Genomic DNA, 13,467 nt, shown 5'->3' with positions numbered 1-13,467 from the left:
TTTAAATAGTCACAATTACTAATGAGATGTGTGCGTCTGTTGGGCACTACACAGCTTTTTAAACCTTGGAATCAGATTGGACACCGCCACCCTTATTTCCCGTTCTACACTAATTTTTACATGGTATTTCCTTTTTGTCACAGCAACCGCCGAAAACCCAACTTTGCAGAGATATAACGTCGCAAATGGAATTAGGACTCGATGAGCTTTAGCACTTAGCAGCAGATATTCATCTTTTACTGATATTAAAAACTCTGTTAGTTCCATGCTGCCATATTTTGTTTTTAAAGTCTTGTCACAAGATTTGTGGTATTGATGCTTGTTTCAAAATGCATCTTTTTGTTCTTTCAATTCTTTTAATTTTCTGGTAAAATAATCACAGGATTTACTAGTCATGTTAGGATGATTGGTCTCTAAGTGACATTTTAGTTTACTTGAAAGCATGCACTCTGGAGCCGAATCTTTCAGTCGTAATACACGCTACAGACACTCTTCACAATTGACATCTACTGAAGTAAAACCAAAATCTAAAAAACTATCGTCATAATTCCGTTTCTTCACAACTTTGCTACTGGTTTGCCATCTTTTTTCTTCACTCTCACACTTCTTATTAATGTTTAAACATTTTTCCATTTTTATGCACGAGGACTAAACATAAACAAAATAATTCATTGAGCTTCGCTGGACCTCTCAGACACTTGATCACGACACCCTTCAGTTATTTCAGTTACCGACGGACCCGGAGAGTCGAAAGGTATTTATATACAAAATCTAAGAAACGATAAAGTTCGAGGAGCTTCTGGCATATACGAAAGTACAAGTGAACAAAAACATGTCTCAAACATTCGAGAACGTCATCGAAAGGAATGTAGCGCGATCTAATATTAAAACTGTGAACTACCTCGAGCTATTAGTTCGCTTGGTGTCCGACAGATGTCAATATCGCTGTGTTTCTCTCGAAAACTTGATATATCCGCGGCGACCTGGGGCGCCGAGGCGCACAGTTTGGAAACTACTGTCTTAGATTAGTTTACGCTTTATGTGAATACTTATTTGGATTTTATATACTTATTACAGTTTTCTTTTATAAAACAAATTATTTTATTAAATTCTTATGATATTATTGAATTTAGTTTTGAGATTTATTTCAACATTTCAGGAGTTTGTCATTTAATGGTGGTGCCATTAAATATCAATTTCTTTATTTGCTTTTGGAGTTATCTCCTGGTGGGACAGCGGAAAGTATAGTAACTTACAACGCTAAATTTTGGGGATTAATTATCCACAAAGAAGACATCAGAGCAACCTAGGATTAATGCATTGGCTTACCGGGCTAAAGCCCAGGGCCTCACATTAACTAGGATGACTCAAGCTATGACTATAAATGTATTGCAGGTAGAGATTCTGTCTCGTGATCAGGTGGATTAAGGCGTTCGACTCGTAATCCGAGGGTTGCGGGTTCGATTTCCCATAGCACCAAACATGCTCGCCCTTTCAGCCATGGGGCGTTAGAATGTGACGGTCAGTTCCACTATTCGTTGGTAAAAGAATAAAGCAAGAGTTGGTGGTGGGTGGTGATGACTAGCTGCCTACCCTCTAGTCTCACACTGCAAAATTAGGGACGGCTAGTGCAGATAACCCTCGTGTAGCTTTGCGTAAAATTAAAAAAACAACAACAACAAAAACGTCTCGAGAGGACCTGTATAAGTTGAAAAGGCTACAGCTAATAAACCCCGTAATCTGTCCTTTCCTCGGACAGCTCAATGTGGCATCGGTCCAAAAAACAAACAAGCAGTTTTTGAATTTTGCGCAAAGTTACACGAAAACTATCTACGTTAGCCGTCTGTGATATGGAACTAATAGACTGGAAATACGTCAACTATTCAAGAACATCTATTGCCATCTCTTATCAACAAGCTATATTATAGTACCTACAAGACTGAAAGGGCAGGCATTTATTCTTTTTATTTAATCATACTTAAATAGGCCAAGATAGCTATGGTTGCACGATAAAATTGACTGAGTCATGAATCTCAGCTTTCAAGTTACTCGAGGCAAGCTGAAGAAAAAATATGTAATATAACTATGTATTAGAACCTACCCTTCTGTAACTTTATTAGTATAATATTCCCAGCTCATTTGACATTTCCTGATTTTAGATTTTATAGCAGTTCATTTTTGATCACATTTAATCAGTTTGTCAATATGATATGTTTCTGATAACCACCACTTTTAGGCTGTTTCTGTGTTTTCGTGGTGTTGTTTAGGTGCTGGTAATTCGTGGTTGACGTTTTCACAACGACACACTGCGATTATTTGGTGATACGCTCTTGTGATTGTTGGAAATACTAGAAACTTCCCAACTTTATTTTGAAATTATCAGTGTATACTGGTTTTTTTATTACAGTCTCAGTGTTGTCTCATTTTTCGTAGAGTGTAGTCAGGATGTTTTCTTTGTATATATATTATACATAGATTTTTTTATATTATTGCAAACCATGTATATTGAAATCATTAGTTTTTATAACCGCAAAGTGTTTCAGTAGTAAATAATATAGAGAACATTTGTAAAAACACTTTATATAAAAGTGAAATTAACTTTAAACTGGTATTTACTCACCATTGATTTGTATCATTATCTTTCAACTGTTATGGACTAACCTGTGTGTAAGTTTCCATTTAGATACATCACAAAGCACTAAAGTAATGAAATTGCTTTCGACGATTTAAAACATTAGTTGCAACTTTAAAGGAATTTAAAAACAACCGGTGGCGGGAAAACGGAAGTTTGTCAGAAAGAAAAGTGATTAGCGTGTTTATTTTCGGATATTCGCGCTTATGTTACTCAAAGGCTATCTGTGTTAGCCGTTCCTATTTTTGAACTCGTAGCCTAGAAGGAACGTAGCTAGTTAACAGAATATACCTCCAACTTTTGGGCTACTCTTGTCTGCCAGAAAAATGGAATTTTACTATCAACACATGAACACACTCACGGCTCCAAAGTGCTGAGTGATATTCTTTTGTGATAACGAGATGCGAACGAAAATTCACTCTCTTAAACGTTAACCGTTGGGCAAAATTCCACCTAAAGTGATTGGGGATTAATTACTATGAATGGAACCAGAAGTGTTATACCATGTGAATGTTATGTAATAATGAAGTGTAAGCTATATGTTTTGTACTTTAATGTAGTTCATTGCTGGTGATAAACTGTTTTGCGATGTCTCCTGGCACCAAGGGGATGTAGCTTTTCTCAAAAAGTCTTGGAAGGATCATCTTTCTATATCTTATGGCTTTTCCTTTTTATGAATATGGCTGAACAGGTAGTAAGAATGTTGTAGCATCTTTTTATATTGATTTCAGTGTAGCAGGCTGCGCCCCTCGCTAGTACATTGGTATGTCTACGGATTTACAACACTAAAATCAGGGGTTCAATTCCCCTCGGTGGGCTCAGCAGATAGCCCAATGTGGCTTTGTTATATAAAAAAACACTAAACACAAACAGTGATGAATGAAGAGAGTGACCTGCCATCTATTAGTGCTTATTATATATAGATGTCAAATAGATAAAGTTATTAATACTGAAAAGAAAGACGTACTGTTTTAAAATATTCTATGAATATGAAATTAGTACGAAAAACAATTAAATATGATCTTTTGATTATGTTTGGTGATAGGGGATTCGGATCTTCGATCCCCAGATTACGAGTCGAGTTCTCTGACCACCTACCTGGCCATGCACGGCCAGTATCACACCCAACAAAATGAAACTAAATTTAAAACAATTTATGAACACTTTTTCAAAGCTTTATAATGTTTTTCAAAATACAATTGGCTTGATAATTATAATCAGGGATGTTTGCTATGAATTTTGGATCGATTAATATATTACATTATGTTATATTACATTTATGAGTGGCTTAAAATGACAGTTTATCGAGAAGTATTACATAATAAAACAAAATTATTACAAAGCTTTTATTCTTACAGCTTGTTGATAATTTTCTAGCAAACTTTAGAAAGTTTTTGATTTTTAGAAGGTATTGATGTAACGTTATTCCTTCGTTGTATGGGTTGTTTTAAATTATTTTTTAAAAATAACACCATGTACAAAATTTTTACTTCTTCCTTTTCCTTGGCAGAAAGTGTTATTTCCCAATTGCTTATGCCTAAAGTAAATGGAAAAGACCTATTTTTCTCTTCAAACTTTGCTTTTGTGACTCGGGTAATGAAAATTTCAAATTTACCTATTTTCCAAAACATTCCAGGTAGATTCAGTGCTGAGTAGCTGATAAAGAATTAACTTGAACTTACAAGAATTTTCAAGAACTTTCTAGAATGATATAGAACTTACGAGAATTTTCAAGAACCTTTTAGAATTTTCTAGAACTTTCCATAGTAACATATATACAGGGGCTTACCACTTACCACTTCAGTTTAGTTCCAGCTGTCTAGGTGAACACATAGACCTATCTGATTTTGTCATAGATGGCATCAAGAAGTTGCAAGCATTCTCCAGACGCATTCTGCCATTATGTGGCCAATTTATCAAGACAAGAGCGAAAAAGTACTCTGTGACAGCATCTGCTTAAATGTATGAAGCCTATAAGGCATATTTCGACATGCCTTTCGGGGATCAAGACAAACTCTGAATACCTCATTTTACCTGCGAACACTGCATAAAAACTCTAGAAGGTAAGACAGTCAATTTTTGCTTGCTTGAATAGTAAGATTTTATATTATACAAATTTTAGACCTTTTAAAATTTAAAATTCTTTCGGTGCACTCAAAGAGGAATACAACAGCGTCAAGATCTTGCTAGAAGCCTTGAAGTATGATGAGTATGCGTGAAAGGTTATCGGATACTTCAAAATGGTGGCATTCCGGATGGGTTTTCAAGGAGGCTTTACCAAGTTTCCCTGTTATCTTTGCCTTTGGGACAACAGGGACACCGCAGCGCACTACAACAGGAAACACTGGCCACAACGGACCGAGTTCTCTGTGGGGAAGCACAATGTCAAGTATGAGCCACTAGTGGACCTTCAGAAGATGTTCTTCTCACAATTGCACATAAAATTGGGTCTTATGAAACAATTACAGCCTTCAAGTACCTCCGAGACTTCTTCCCTAAGCTCTCTCAGGCAAAGGTCAAAGCTGGTGTCATCGTTGGGCTACAAATAAAGAAGATCCTAAAGTGCACAGAATTTTTCCAAAATCTCAGTAGGAAGGAAAAAAAGCTTGGGGTAGCTTTGTCGCAGTGGTTTGGGATTTTTTAGGCAATCACAAGGCCGAAAATTATGTGGAACTGATTGAGGTTTTGGTGAAGAACTACTGCAAAATGAGCTGCAGGATGTCCTGAAATTCCATATCCTTGACGTTCATCTTGATAAATTCAAGGAGAACATGGAAGCATACTCAGAGGAGCAAGGCAAGCGCTTCTACCAAGATATGTTAGACTTTGAACGCCGCTAACAAGGAGCGAATAACGAAAACATGATGGGAGACTAAATTTGGGGGCTGATACATGAAAGGATTTACATTACAGTCGCAATTCTTGAAAAACTACCCACTTTTAAACATTTTGTTAATTTTTGTATAACTTTAGAATAAATACATTTAAATATTGATTCATATGTTGTTTTATTTAGACCTTGTGTAAATGAAAATGTGCAAATTTGCTCGTTTTTACATAGAAAATAGGTAGTTAATTTCTAAATTTCATTATTTAGGTCACAAAAGCAAATTTTGAAGGGAATAATGGCCATTTTTTGTACTTTTACAACATAAGCAATTAAGAAATAACACATTCTATACAGGAACAAAATTTGTGTTATATAGTGTAATTCGATAGTCAGTCAACTTAAGGATGAAAAAATTAACTTCTTTTTTCCTTTAACGTTTGTACGCTTCACCCGTACAGTGTTGTAACGTGTAAATTGTACACTTAATTCTACTATTACGCACTAAAAATTAAATTACTTGCTCAGTTTTATAATTGGTTTAGGAAATAACTGAATATATGTTGTACCAAACAATGATGCAAATACTTCACTGAAACTGGCATTCTACCAACAGAAAACAAACGGGCTGATACATTCCAATCTCAATAAGTAACTGCCCCACAAGTACTTATATCTGATTTCCGTCTTCTGGATATGAATTGAAAGTACTAGATTACCATGGCGTCAAATTTGGAACATCTAGCTATTCTAGCACTTACCTGATTATAACGTATTTCTAAGGTGGAACAGTAGATTTATAACGTTAAAATTTGAGATTTGATTCCGAGTGATAGGTACAACAAGTAGCTTAATGTGGTTTTTCTCTAAACATAAAAAAAATCTTAACGTAATATACTGTCTAGCTTATTGTATACTCTGTAATTTTATTTTATTTTTTATACACATCATACATATAACATAAGTGTGTAGAGGTTTATAAGCAAGATGAAACGTATATTAACTGTATGATCCTCCGAACCTTGGTGATAAGCAAACATTTTTCTTTGCACCATTCGCTTAGAAATAGATTAAGCTTTCTCTACGTTCTCTTCTTTCTAAAAAAAGAAGTAAGCACGTTTATAAAAAACAAAAGGAGGAAAAAAGTAAAGGAAGAAATTGAAAGCGTAATGCCAAGTTCACTAAGAGATGTTAACCAAAATTAGCAAGGTTTCTATATACTACAGATATTGTTTTCGAATGAACTAAATACTGATAAAATTAAATTTATCATAAGCGTATCGTACTTAAAGAGAATAACATGTACCAAAAAACCAACGAAAACCTGAAATAAAACTAATGCTGACGCATATAATTAAAAGCGGTATGTTAAAAATTAACTTATTTAATTTATTTAAATTTATTTCAATTAAATTAATCTACTTTAATTTAATATATAATTTGAGCCAGTTTGTTCCTGAAGAAGAAATGTCCACCTTTGGAAAGCGCTTAGGTTATAGGGTTTCTATTTCATCTCTATTATTCTTGTATTATATATGTGTGTATATATATATATATTCTTTTTGTGTTCTTTTAACATTATGAATTATTTAATTAACAAATGTTGCTTCACATAATGATTTTTGAATATCTTCAATTGTGTTTGTATATAACTTGTATGTGATTTAAAAATAGGTATGATCGATTAATAAAAATTATTCCTTCGGAAGGTTTGCTGTGGTGGGTATTTTGTATCTACTTTTAACCATCTAAGTTAAAAGAACAAAAATATTAAAGATTAATGATTTGTTCATTCAAAATTAGCCTCACATGTTCATTTGTCAAACTTTTTCAAAATCGTAGTTTCTCCTTATTTCCAGAACAACTCATTATTATAGAGTTTTCACTGGTTATAGGTTTGATTGTTTATTTGAATTTCGCGCAAAGCTACTTGAGGGCTATCTGCTAGCCGTCCCTAATTTAGTAGTATAAGACTAGAGGGAAAGCAGCTAGTCATCACCACCCACCGCCAATTCTTGGGCTACTCTTTTACCAACAAATAGGGGGATTGACCGTCACGTTATAACGCCACCACGGCTGAAATGGAGAGCATGTTTGGAGTGATGGGGATACGAACCCACGACCCTCAGATGACGAGTCGCACGCCTTAACACGCTTGGTCATTGCGGGCCCTCATCCAGAATGACAAAGGATGCTAATTTAATATAATTTATTTAGCATGAGTATGATTGGAAAAACGCAAGACTTTAACTAGCGCTGTTATGTAACTGAACATTTGTAAATACTTTAATGGTTTGACATTGGCTAATGTATCCCATTAACAAAGTAAGCTCCCAATTTTACAATAATACTTGAAAGCGTGCAAATACTTGATAATCCATTTTCACTAAGTAATATAATTAAACCCTAAGAACTAGCTTAAACGTGTATGTACGATAGTGAGATACAAGAAAAAAAAAATCACAGTAATAATAATTTATTTATTTATTTATGTAATCATTTGTGTCGAAAATTTTCTAATGTTAAAATTATTACAGCGGGGACGTTTATTTTATATCTGTAAAAGAAAGAAAACTAAGCGTGTTAAGGTGTTCGACGGATTGACCGTCACATTATAACGCTCTCACGGCTTAAAGGGCGAGCATGTTTGGCGATGACGTGGATGCGAACTAGCAACTCGCAGAGTACGAGTCGCATGTCTTAACACGCTTGGTCATGCCGGGCCCGCTGTTTATAGGAATGTTACCCTTTGTTAAACTGTGTCATACATACTTGATCAGTTCTATATATTTTCAGCAATTGGTTATTTCATTCAAGCTGAAAACAACTAATAAAAATCGTACTTATTTCTTCGTAGAAGGATGGCATACAAATTAATGTACAACATATAATTTGTGATTCTTAGGTTTAACATTTTTAAAATTAATCAAATATTATTAATATATACATATACTTATATAAATTTAACTTGTGAATCAGCTCTACTGAAGATTAAAATTTGCTTCCGATACACTTTGTCCCAAAAAAAAATTAATACCTGCATACTTCTTTATCATGATTGGAATAATCAATAATCATGATAAGTTGTTTCGTTCAACATATGATTCCTAAGCGGAAAGTGACATCAATTTAAGGAATACGTATCTTGGAAACATACTATTATATCTGAAAAGAAAAACGTCAGTTCTGAACACAGATCAATATTCTGCTGTAGAGAAATGTCAGAAAAAAGTGAGATTACACACCAAAAATGTGTGTATACATATTCTGATTAAATTAGATTTGAGTTTCTTTTTATCATTTTGACTTGTAAATTATGTACGATGAAACATTATTAAAAATTCTAAATATAAAACTTGTCATAAGAGAGCAAATAACATCTTTCAATAGCTCTTAAAATCAGTGATATTTGATGTACATGTGTATTATTTAAAATCTGAAATAATTATTTATTTTTAGGAAAGTCGGGGCAGAGAAAAGTGTTCATGTTCTCTAAGCTACCCAAAAACCTTTATTAATATTAAATTTTATAGAAAAAAATCCCAGTTAAACTGTTAAAAATTTAGATAATTTAATTTGTAATTTTATGCAGCAAACACCAGTAAGTCATACGATACTCTATTAGATAGGATTATGTTAAAAAAGAGATGAATATTAAGTATACAGAAGGATAGTTGAACGCGATTATGCTGTTATAAATGACATTGTTACGTTATAGTCTGATCGTGTTAACTACTGTATATTCCAAAATAAACCAACATATCTAAAATTTTTAATTTTGACAACGATGGTGCAAAGCTATTGAAGTTTAACAAAGATTCAACACCCACAAGGTAAACCAAATTACAATGGCATTTGTTACAGCTAAAAGAGACAAACTTATAACTGAGAATATATTAACACTAGAGAGTTGTTTGTCGTGCTGGAATATTGACACTTACAATCGTAAATTACTCGATTTTGTGTGACTGTGTTTGTAAGTGTACGAGTAAACGGTTTATTGATAAACAGTGCTTGAAGTAATGTGGAATGAGTCAGAATGCCATCCTACTTTTCTCCAGGAAGGCCCCAAACCATCTCGTTACCTTTACTTAGACTGTAAACTTTCCAGAACGGAAAAATTCAATATAAGACGCAATAAATACTCAGGGCGTTAAGGGGCTGATAGGCGAAACGATATATATATATATATATCTTCTTAAAATGGCGTGTAAGAGCGAGGCAGGAAGAAGACAAAGTAGCACAGGGATGGAGTTGATGGAGAAAATTAAGTCTTTCGGTAAGGGCCATGTGGTGTAACGAGCTTGCAAGCACAAAATAGTCATCATATTTTCTATACTACAACTCACAGTATGCAGCTGTTTATACGCAAATTTATTGTTTTATTGCTCTTTGATCCATGTCTAATTAATACTCCCGCTACACAAGTTGTAAATAAATTGGCGGACATGTGGTTCACTTTATTTACCATGTCGAATCACTTAATGTACGAACTGCTCGCGAGCATAACTCGTGAAGGATTTTTATCGTTGTTCTTCATCATTTTATCTAATCTAACAATTTTTTAATTTGTACAGTTTAGTTACTTTCATAATAATAAAATAAAGAATATGGATGAAAAACAAAATATATTCTACTTAGCTTCAATAATTACACAAAACATCCTTTTTCTTTGTCCTCACTTCAAGTACTGCTGATAAAAATAGTTTTCATCTTCACTTCGGAAGTTGAAGTTTAATTAAAACGTGCATAAAGGATAAAACGATTACCTCTGCATATAATTAATTATAATGTGTTTTTAACTGAAGTGAATCGATGTTGTTCATAAACACACTGACTGACCGGCGCGAGTATGACTTATTAAAGTAAACTTTAAGCGTTTTCTAGTTTTGGGACAATTTTGAGCTTGGGGTAAGCACTGAATTTGTGGTTATTACAAAGTAGATATTTCAAGGAATTCCATTTGTTGATTTCAAATAATGAGGAATTACAGTCAGATGAATATGTCGTAAAAGAAACGCAGGTCAAGTTCATTGAATTTTCATAAAATAAGGTTTTTTTACGATGAAAAGCTTAGAGTCAGACACCCTTACCCGCTGTGTTGTCTTACCCCAGAATAACAATGTAGGCTTCACCAATAATGTATGTTTTCGCTTCACTCTTATAACCACATATGTTCTATGTCTTTGCCTTTTATAACGAGCAACTAGATTACTTATCAAACAGCGCATGACCTTCCTGATACATTTCAAGGATATTTAAATAATAACTTAAATTATTTAACTGCTGTTGCTAAATGCAGAATTTATTTAAGATTGCAGTTTATTAGTTTAATGGGGACATCTTATCTTATCTAAGGGCGCTGTTTTATCTATAACAACAATAATTCATTTACAATAAAACAGGAATAATTTGAAGCCATTATTTTTTTATGAAGGAATGCATAATACTACTAATTAACTATCAACTCGTGTGATATAGCATATTTCTGAAAAGAATTTGGAACTCGCCAGGTATTGTCGATATGGTTTAATAAACTGTAATATTCCTATCATCAACGAGATCTTTATGATAGTGAGTCGAGATGAGGGCGAGGAGTTATTTAGAATTCGAGAGAGTTTAATAATTGCATATATTTAACCTATATTGAATCGACAAAATTCAGCAGCATCACATGCTCTAAAACTTTTATCTTTGAATATATTACATTGATATTCAGAGTGTCCACTAATGCTCACGTGTTAGAGACAGTGACTTTTCTTTTTCATCTTTGTGTTTTTTCTATATAATGGTATGTAATACTGAAATAGAAATGGGATCATCAAAAAGTAAGGAAATCATGTAGGTATGGGTGAGATAACATTATAATACTTGATGGTTTTAACGTGATGCAACCTTAAAGTGGGTAAGGCCATCATTCTACTCATTCCCACTTCGCATGCCCTTTCAACCTAAATGAAATATGTATATCACTAAATTTCTCTGCTGTAAACTTTGTTTCAGAAACCAAGTACAAATGCATGTGTGTAATCAGATTACGTGAACGTAATAAAATGCAAGAAATTAAAAGTGGGGTGTTTGATGTGGGAAGTAAAGACAGAAGCTCAAATAGTTGTACTTTGTTTATTGAAGACATTACAGCTATCTGGCTGTTAAATGGTGAGCTGAAAGAATCAAAAGCATGAAAACCACTAACTTTTTAATTTTTTTAATTTGTTGAGTATTTAGAAAGGATTTGGTACTGTTATCAAGTTTCTAATTTGATCAAAGTTCAACGTAAAACAAGAAACAGGAATAAGCAGAACAATGGTCATACCTATTTTGAGGTTAAACTTCACCAAAACTACCAAGTGTTATAATGTTATACCACCAATTTCTGACTTGTTTTCTTACTTTTTGATTCTCTCATTCGTACTTTCTAATTTTTTATTTAAAAATGCACTTATCTCATAGTTTTTTTGTTTTTTTTTGTATTAAGTCCCGAGAGCGACTGGGATCTAAACTTATTATTCTCGTAACTTTCCTTTGAGCTAAGTCTTGAGAGTGTCTGGGCTCTAGAGCTATCTTTTCCATGACCATTCTTGGAGATACCTATCGATATTTCCCGACTTCTGCTGATATACATGCTACATTTTTTCTTCAGTTTAGCCAGGGTGGCAGCCTTTTCTTTGGCTGTATTAATGACTAAGGCTTGTTTTACATATTCAACAATTTTTTTCTAACCTCATTTCTATTCTTGCAGTAGTACTCTCTTTTCTGGGATAAAGAATGCTCAAGGTTATCAACATAAGATTTTCTCCTTTTCTTTCATTTTGTTTTTTAAAAAGGCATATACTAAAATTCACATTGTTTGAAGTATAATCTTAAATGTCAATAAATTTTACTTGAACAAATGTAAAGGTAAATTTTACAACATATCATTTTGTTTTAAGTTCAGAGCACTCAAGCACAATCATGTTCGACTTTGGTAGTGGTAACATCTGTTCTCACGAAAAAAATCATGTCTTAGGCAACGATTACTATGGTAAACTTGTTTTGTTCAACACAAAACCCTTGAGTCAGAGTGTATAGACCTAAAATCTTTGTTTTCCAAATTTACATCATTGCTAGAATTAGATCTAAATAATCTACGTGATCCACATTTTTTATCTAGCTGATACAACTGCAACTGATTAAGCAGCATGTGCACATAAGAAATAGTGCACCCGCACATAATATGAGGGCAGGCTGTTACTTGGCAACACACAGAGCGTAATCGTAATAATAGAATATGGATACAAGTGTATTGTTAGCTCGTTAGTAGTGAACAAATATATATATGTGCATAGGTGCGAAGTGTTTATAGAGTCTTTTTTACATGTTGTTTGCACTGTGTATAGTACTTTAATTTGTATTGCACATATTGCTTATCTTGTCCATTCCTACTAGAAGTGTTACCATATTTAGACAAATCTCTAAATCAATGAATATTATAGCAAACTGTCAACTATTTATGTTAAACATTAAACTGTCAAATTACCAAAAAGTAATCTTAATGAAAATTGTAAGTTTACAAGCGTTTTCAGATAGTTAATTCTCTTGATAAAATTCTCTGTAAAGGTTTTTCCAACTTGTTGACATAATGAAATTTGTTTCATTTCTTAGCTTATATTTTTTAAGCGGTTCATTTATATAATTGACACTATTCTGTGACTCAATATATTAGTTTAGTGTTAAGCATATATCTACATAATGGGACATTCGTGTTGTGCCCACCACGGGTATGGAAACAAGGATTTTAGTGTTAAAAGACTTCAGACTTATCGCTGAATCAAGCCAGTAACACAAATTTTTCTGTAAGAGTTAAAAGTAGAAATACAATGAAATAATTTGATAGATTAATTTTCATAGGTTTCGTTATTTACGTCATATTCAAGTTTTGTGTAAATAAAACTTGGAAGCTACACCAGTTTTGTACAAAGGTCAGATCTGTTGAAACAGGTTTATAGAACTTGTATATGTTTCATCA

This window comes from Tachypleus tridentatus, chromosome 11 (genome assembly GCF_004210375.1).
Source record: "Tachypleus tridentatus isolate NWPU-2018 chromosome 11, ASM421037v1, whole genome shotgun sequence".
Classification (NCBI taxonomy): Eukaryota; Metazoa; Arthropoda; class Merostomata; order Xiphosura; family Limulidae; genus Tachypleus; species Tachypleus tridentatus.
This window is presented reverse-complemented; position numbering follows the sequence as displayed.